Below are 8,160 nucleotides of genomic sequence, written 5' to 3'. Positions count from 1 at the left end.
CTCATAAGATAATCCCTTCATCCCAGGAATCAGTCTAGTGAACCTTCTCTGGATGGCTTCTAATGCTATTATATCCTTTCTTAAGTAAGGAGACCAAAACTGTGCACAGTACTTCAGATGCGGTCTCACCAATGCCATGTAGAACTGTAGCATAACTTCCCTACTTTTATTTTCCACTCCCCTTGCAATAAACGACAACATTTAATTTGCCTTCCTAATCACTTTATGCGCCTGCATACCAACCTTTTGTGATTCATGTACCAGGGCAACCAAATTCTTCTATAATTCAGAGTTCTGCAATCTCTATGTTTAAATAGTATACTGCTTTTCTATTTATCCTCCCAAACTGGAAAAGTTCACATTTTCCCACATCTCCATCTGCCAAATTTTTCTCCCCTCACTTAATCAATTTAAATCCACCAGTAGACTTTTTATGTCCTCTTGACAACTTATTTTCCTACCTAGAAAATTTAGCTACCATACATTCAGTCCCTTCATCCAGTACATTGATAAAGATTGTAAATAATTGAGGCCCAAGCACTGACCTATGTGGCCTGCCACTAGTAACAGCTTGCCAGCCCACAAATGAGCCATTTATCCTTACTCTCTGCTTCCTGTTGCTAACCAATCCTCCAACCATGCTAATATGTTACCCCCATATCATAAGCACTTATTTTATGAAGTAACTTTTGATGTGGCACCTTGTCAAATGCCTTTTGGAAATCCAAATATAGCACACCTACAGATTCCCCTTTTTCAACATTACTTTTTGCTTGCTTAAAGAATTCTAATAAATTAGTCAAATGCGATTTCCCTTTCATAAACCATGTTTCCTCTACATTGGAGAGACCAAACGCAGACTGGGTGACCGCTTTGCGGAACACCTTAAGTCTGTCCGCAAGCATGACCCAGACCTCCCTGTCCCATTTCAACACACCACCCTGCTCTCATGCCCACATGTCCGTCCTTGGCCTACTGCAATGTTCCAGTGAAGCTCAACGCAAACTGGAGGAACAGCACCTCATCTTCCCACTAGTCACTTTACAGCCTTCCGGACTGAATATTGAGTTCAACAATTTTAGATCATGAACTCTCTCCTCCATCCCCACCCCCTTTCCGATCCCCCTTTTTTCTAATAATTTATATTGATTTTTCTTTTCCTACCTATTTCCATTATTTTTAAATGTATTTCCATCCGTTGTTTTATCTCTACCTTTTAACCTTTTTTGATCCCTTCCTCCCACCCCACCCTCACTGGGGCTATCTGTACTTTGCTCGTCCTGCTTTCTATCCTTAATGTCACCTATTAGCACATTCCTTAGATAATATCACCACCTCCAACACCTCTTTGTCCTTTTGTCTATGACATCTTTTGGTTATCTCCACCTATCACTGGCCCTTTATCAGCTCTACTTGCACCCCCCACCACCCCCCCCCCCCACCCACCCTTAACCAGCTTATATTTCACCTCTTTTCTATTTTTCCTTAGTTCTGTTGAAGAGTCATACGGACTCAAAACGTTAACTGTGTTCCTCTCCACAGATGCTGTCAGACCTGCTGAGTTTTTCCAGGTATTTTTATTTTTGGTTAAGCTAACTGGTCTATTTCTGGTTTTCTGTCTCCTTTGTTTCTCGAATAGCGGTGTTACATTTGCAATTTTCCAATCCGCTGATGCCTTTCTAGAATCTAAGGAATTTTGGAAGTCCACAAACAATGGATTTACAATCTCTGCAGCCACTTCTTTCCAGACCCTAGGATGAAAGCCAGTTTTCCCAGTACCTTTTCCCTGATGCTTATGATTGTTTCAAGTTCCTCTCTCCCTTTTACCTCGTGCTTTTTAAGTATTCTTGGTATGTTTTCAGTGTCTTCTGCAGACAGGCATAAAATCCCTATTGAATGCTTCTGTCATTTCCTTTGCAATTATTAATTCTCCAGTCTCACCCTTTAATGGATCAACACTCATTTTAGTTACTCTTTTCCTTTTTAAATGCTAGTAGAAACCCTTACTATCTTTTTTTAATATTTCTAGCTAGCTTTCTCTCATACTGTAATTAATTAATTATGGTCTGGACTGCACTGCCTGAAAGTGTGGTGGAGGCAGGTTCAATCAAAGCATTCAAATAGGAATTAGACTGTTCTCTGAAAAGGAAAAATTATGGGGACAAAGTGATAGAATGACAATAAGTGAAAGGCTCATTCGATGATCCAGTACAGACACAATGGGCTGAATGCCTCTTTCTGCACTGTAACAATTCTAATTTCTCGCTCAATTTTTTTAGGCATTCTTTACTGATTTCTAAAATATGTCCAATCTCATAACTTACCACTATTCTTCACTGTATTATACGCTTTTTCTTTCAATTTGATACTACCTTTAACTTCCTTAATTGGCCATGGATAATGCATCCTTTTCCCAGAGTCTTTCTTTATCAGTGGAATATATCTTTGCTGAGAGTTATGGAACTTCTCCTTACATGTCTGCTACTGCTTCTCGACTGTCCTACCTTTTAACCTATTTTCCCAGTTCGCTTTAGCCAACTCTGTCCTCATACCCCTGTAATTGACTTTATTTAGGTTTAAAATTCTAGTTTCAGACCCACACTTCTCAGTCTTCTCTCCCTCAAACTGAAAGTGAAATTCAATCACTTTATCACGGCTACCTAGAGGCTTGTAGAGAACTACAAGGTTGTTAATTAAACTAGCCTCATTGCACACTACCAACTCTAGAATGGCCTGCTCTGATTGGCTCTAGTATGTGCTACTGTAAGAAATTGTCCTGAAAACACTTTAAGAACTCATCTTTCAAGCTATATTTGCCGATCTGATTTGTCCAATCTATCCATAGATTAAAGCCACTCATAATTGCTGCAGTACCTTGCTTACAAGTCCCCATTATTTCTTCCTGTATATCTGTCCTACAGTGTGGTTACTGTTAGGAGGCTTATAAGCTACTCCCACAAGTGACATCCTACCTTTATTTTTTTCTTATCTTTACTTAACCTGATCCTACATCTTGATCCTTAGAACTAAGGTCATCTCTATTTTACTAATGTCATCCTTAATTAACAGAGCTATCCAATCACCTTTTCCTAGATTCCTGTCTTTCTGAAGTGTAAAATATCCATGAATATTCAGTTCCCAGCCTTGTTCACCTTGCAGTCATGTCTCTGTGATGACTATCAAGACATATCTATTTATATTTAAGAAGACAATTCATTTGTTTAGTTACAAATGCTTTGGGCATTCAGATACAGAGCCTTAAGTTCTGCCTTTTTACTATTTTTGCAAACTCTGGCCTTATCTGTTGCTGCACTCTTAAGTTTGTACCCTCTATCTCTTCCTGCACACTCATTATTACTATCCGTATTGCTACCTTGTCCTTTCCCTTTAATTTACCACATCTTCCCCCATGTGACCCCTCACCCCCTACTATTTAGTTTAAAGCTCTCTCTGCTGCCCTAGTTATACGCCTCGCCAGGACACTGGTCCCAGTATGGTTCAGGTGAAGTCCATCCCATCAGCACAGCTTCCACTTTTCCCAGTACTGATGGCAGTGCCCCATGAATTGAAACCTATTTCTCCCACACCAGTATTTGAGCCATGCATTTAACTCCCTAATCTTATTTGCTCTATTGTAATTTGATTGTGGCTCAGCTAATAATCCAGAGATTATTACCTTTGAGGTTCTGCTTTTTAATTTAACTCCCAGCTGCTCACACTCCCTTAGCAGAACCTCTTTCCTATTTATGTCATTGGTACCCACATGGACCACAACATCTGTATCCTCCTCCTCCCACTGCAAGTTCCTCTCCAGCCCAAAAAGATGTCCTGAATCTTAGCACCAGGTAGGCAACATAGCCATTGGAACACTCACTCTTGGCTATAAAAAACTGTGCCTATCCCCCTGACTATACTGTCCCATTCTACCACTACATTCCTATTGAGTGGCTTCATCAGATTGATACCATCATAAGTTTACTCATCCACCCTGAAGACCCCAGTTTCATCCATACAAGCTGCAAGAACCTCAAACCTGTTGGACAGTTGCAATGGCTGAGGCTTCTCCATTTCTACCTTCTCGATCCCCATACCTGCCTCACTCACAGTCACATCCTTCTGTCCCTGACCATGGATGAAGTCAAATGACCCTAGCCTAAGGTTTGTGATTGCCTTCTGGAACAAAGTGTCCAGGTAACTTTGCCCCTCCATGATGCATCGCTGTGTCTGTAGCTTGGCCTCCAGCTCAATGACTCTGAACCAAAGCTCCTTGAGCCACAGACACTTACTACAGACATGTTTGCCATGGATTACAATGGTGTCCACCAACTAACACATACTGCAACTACAGCACATTACCTGCCCAGCCATCCTAATTATGTTTTAATTTACTAATTAATTAATTTCTTAATTTATTAAATTAATGCTTATATACTTACTTTTTAATTTATGTTCTACCACCCCAATTTTAAATTCCCTTGTTTAGATAAGATAAATAGGAAATACTCACCTGCCAATTACCTACCTGCTTCCCTGTGATGTCACACCTTGAACTTTGTTTCCAAAATCTTGCTCTCCCTCTCGATGCTTGTGGCCCTGTTCATGGCTCCCTTAATTGAATTCAAACTCCACCAGCTGCCATGGTGGGATTTGAACCCATGACCCCAGGGCATTAACCTGGGCCTCTAGATAACTAGTCTAGTGACATTACCACTCCACCACTATCTCTCCCAATTTATGATTGTCAACCCTCCAAGATTGTCCTGTAATCTCCAGCAATTAAAAATAAATTTCCAGAACACTTGTGAACCTAGAATGACAAGGGCAGCATATGCATGGGAACACTATCATGAAGAGATATTACTGTCTATAATGATACTGGAAATTATTTTTTTAAATAGAATTTAGCGGTGTCTATGTGTTGTCTTAACTGGATTAAAGACAGCTAGGCTTGTTGCTTTGATGTATAGTAGTGTGAAATGTAAGTAGGATAGAAGGTAAAGAGTACATTTGCATTTGTTGAATAAAGCATTCAAAAGAATGGGTAAAATCTTGCACCTAGCTGGAAGACACCAAGCAATATTACTAATAAAATTAGTGGGATGAAAATGTTATTGTTAGAAGATGTGACATTAAAAGCCTAGGAAACAATGGAAAATCTACATTCAAAGAGGAAGCTAGGTATAAACAGAAAGGAGTTTTATGTGTGCAGGTCAGAGGCATTTTAAGATCTCACCAGCCTGTCACCCTAAAACTATGTCTGCAAAGGAATCAAATTGCAATGAACCCCATTTTGAATTTGTAAGGTCAAATGCACTTTGCCTGTTGTCTGTTTAAAGTCTATGGGTTATTGTTGCCTTGGTGAAGGTTTACCTGGGAGTGGTTAATTTGGGGATTTGTTTAAAGGTTATTATGGTAGTAATTTATAGACATGTGTATGTGTTTGATTTGTTAAATTAATAAATGTTTAATTTAGTTTTATATAAAAACCTTTGGAGGCGGTGGTCTTATTTCTGCATTCAGAGCTGCATCTCAAACATACCAATTGAAAATATAGGTTATGACAGTTGTTTAAGTTTCCCTCTTCGATTTGAACAACTCAGCCTTTACCAACTGTTGTGTCATAACAATGCAGGGACCTGCAATATCCCCTCCAAGCCACAAACCGTCCTGGCATAGAACTATATCTTCATTCCTTCAATGTTGCTGGGTCAAAATCCAGGAATTCCCTTCCCTACAGTGCTGTCTTTGTGCCTATACCAGACAGATGGCAGTGGTTTAAGAAGGTGGCTCACTACTTTCTCATCTTGATTTTGGAAAAGTCCCAGCAGATTGGAAAACCTCAAATGTAACACCTCCATTCAAGAAAGGAAGGGAAAAGAAAGCAAGAAGCTATACGCCAGTTAACTTAACATCTACCACTGGAAAAATGCTGGAATCTATTATTAAGGAAATATCAGCAGGACATTTAGAAAATCATCACACAATCAAGCAGAATCAACATAGCTTTATGAAAGGGAAATTGTGTTTGAAAAGTTTATTAAAGTTCTTTGAGGATTTAACAAGCAGGGTGGATAAAGGGGAATCAGTAGATGTAGCATATTTGGATTTTTGAAATGCATTTGATAAGGTGCCACACAAAAGGTTACTGCAGAAGGTAAGAGCTCATGATGTTTGTGGCAATATATTAGTGGATTGGTTCACTTACAGGAAACAGAGAGTTGGGATAAAGGAGGCATTTTAGGTTGGCAAATTGTAACTAGTGGAGAGCCACTGGGATTAGTGCATGGGCCTCAACTATTTACAGTCTATTAATGACTTGCATGAAGGGATCGAGTGTACTGTAGTCAAATTTGTTGACGATACAAAGATAGGAACAGGAGAAGGCCAGTCTGTCAATAAGATCATGGCTGATCAAACACTTCAATGTCTTTTACCCACACTATCCCCATAACCCTTTACATTATTGTTAATCTATCAATTTCTACCTTAAACACAAACATAGGTAGGAAAGCAACTTGTGAGGTGGACACAAAGAGATATATAGGTTAAGTGAGTGGGAAAAAAATGGCTGATGGAGTATAAAGTGGGAAAATGTGAGTTTGCCCACTTCTGCAGGAAGAATAGGAAAGCAGAATACTATTTAAATGGAGCGAGATTGCAGAATGCTGTGGTTCAGAGGGTCCTGAGTGTCCTTGTGCATAAATAACAAAAAGTTAGCATACAGGTACAGCAAGTAATTAGGAAGGCAAATAGAATGTTAACTTTTAATACAAGGGGGATGGAGCATAAAAGTAGGAAAGACTTGCTGCAACCGTACAAGACACTGGAGGGACCACACATAGAATCCTCCATACAGTTTTGGTTTCCTGACTTAAGGAGGGGTAATATTTGGAGGCAGTTCACTAGGTTGATTTCTGGGATAAAGTGCTTGTCTTATGAGGAAACATTGAGCAGGTTAAACCTATATTCATTGGAGTTTAGAAGAATGAGAGGTGATTTTATTGAAACATGAGAGATTCTGAAGGGGCTTTGACAGGGTACATGCTGAAAGGTTGTTTCCCCACATGGGGGTATCTAGGACTAGGGACACAGTTTCAGAATAAAGGGTCTCCCATTTAAGATGCAGAGGAGGAGGAATTTATTCTCTCAGAGGGTCATTAATCCTCGGAATTCTCCACCCCAGCTAGCAGTAGAAGCTGCTTCATTGAATATATTAAAGTGAGTTAGACGAATTTTAATAGGGTGGGGTGGGGCACTGTAAGCAGGAAAGTGGAGTTAATTAAATCAGCTATGGTTGAGCAGGCCAGAGGGGCCTAATGGCCTACTCCTGCATCTATTTCTTATGTTCAAGGGCAATTTGGGCAACAAATGCTGGCTTTGACAGCAACCCTCACATCCAGTTAAAGAATAAAAAAAAACTTGGGGACAGAAGTCACATGCGTTAAAAAAAATGGTATGTTTTCTTCATTCTCTTAACGCTTATGCTTTTTAGCTTTAAAAAATCTTGGGAGCTGGGGAGGCGGACGGTCACGTGATGAAAGCTCCAGGAATATCTCCAAAGTGAGTTGGCAAGCCGCGTTCACAACTGCAGTGTCAAACAAACTCAGTTATAACGTGAAATGCTTGTTTTCTTTTTAAGGGGAGGGGTAAGGTACTTGTGAATGTCGCTCACTCACAAAGAGTTGACTGGTCCAGGGTCGGAATGGTTTCTGTACCTATCAGGGTTTTCAATGGACCCTCCTCTTTACCCCAATTTCACTGGGGGTTGAAGGTTCCTCGAGTCTCACACACATTCCGAGTGCATGAGTGGCTGAGGATCCACCCCAACCAATCCTAGGATATGTTTCTCTTCCTGCTTCCTCCTCGCACTTTCGGAGATCCGCCTGCTCGTACGCGACATTTCCAAGTATTACTCCTGGCTCCGCAGTTGATGAGAGTTCGAGTCTCAGACCCGAAATCGTGTGCGTGTCATTCATCACTTTAACTAAATTCTTCTCTGAGGTGAGTTCAGTGTTTTTTTTTCTTCCCATCTCTTTGATCAAGCTTTCTTTTAATATGTTTCGTTCTGGCTGAGATGTTAGTTTCCTTCTCTTGACGAATTCCTTTCTGGATCTCCATTGCTCCCCAAACATCAAACACAAATCTGTTTTCTTTAAACGT

The 8,160-nt window shown here is 40.2% G+C and overlaps 1 protein-coding gene across 1 annotated transcript in view; it reads left to right on the top strand.

Annotated features, from left to right (window-relative positions):
- The first annotated feature begins 7,845 nt into the window (after positions 1–7,845).
- LOC121287306 (syntenin-1-like) overlaps positions 7,846–8,160 on the top strand; it is a 40,563-nt gene continuing 40,248 nt past the window's right edge. Inside the window, exon 1 of the mRNA XM_041205073.1 lies at positions 7,846–8,001. The gene's annotated coding sequence lies outside the window, so the exon portion shown is untranslated. The remainder of the gene's footprint in view (positions 8,002–8,160) is intronic.

This window comes from Carcharodon carcharias, chromosome 14 (assembly GCF_017639515.1).
Source record: "Carcharodon carcharias isolate sCarCar2 chromosome 14, sCarCar2.pri, whole genome shotgun sequence".
Classification (NCBI taxonomy): domain Eukaryota; kingdom Metazoa; phylum Chordata; class Chondrichthyes; order Lamniformes; family Lamnidae; genus Carcharodon; species Carcharodon carcharias.
The sequence above is the reverse complement of the archived record's forward strand: the minus strand, read 5'-3'. Positions and strand labels throughout refer to the sequence as shown.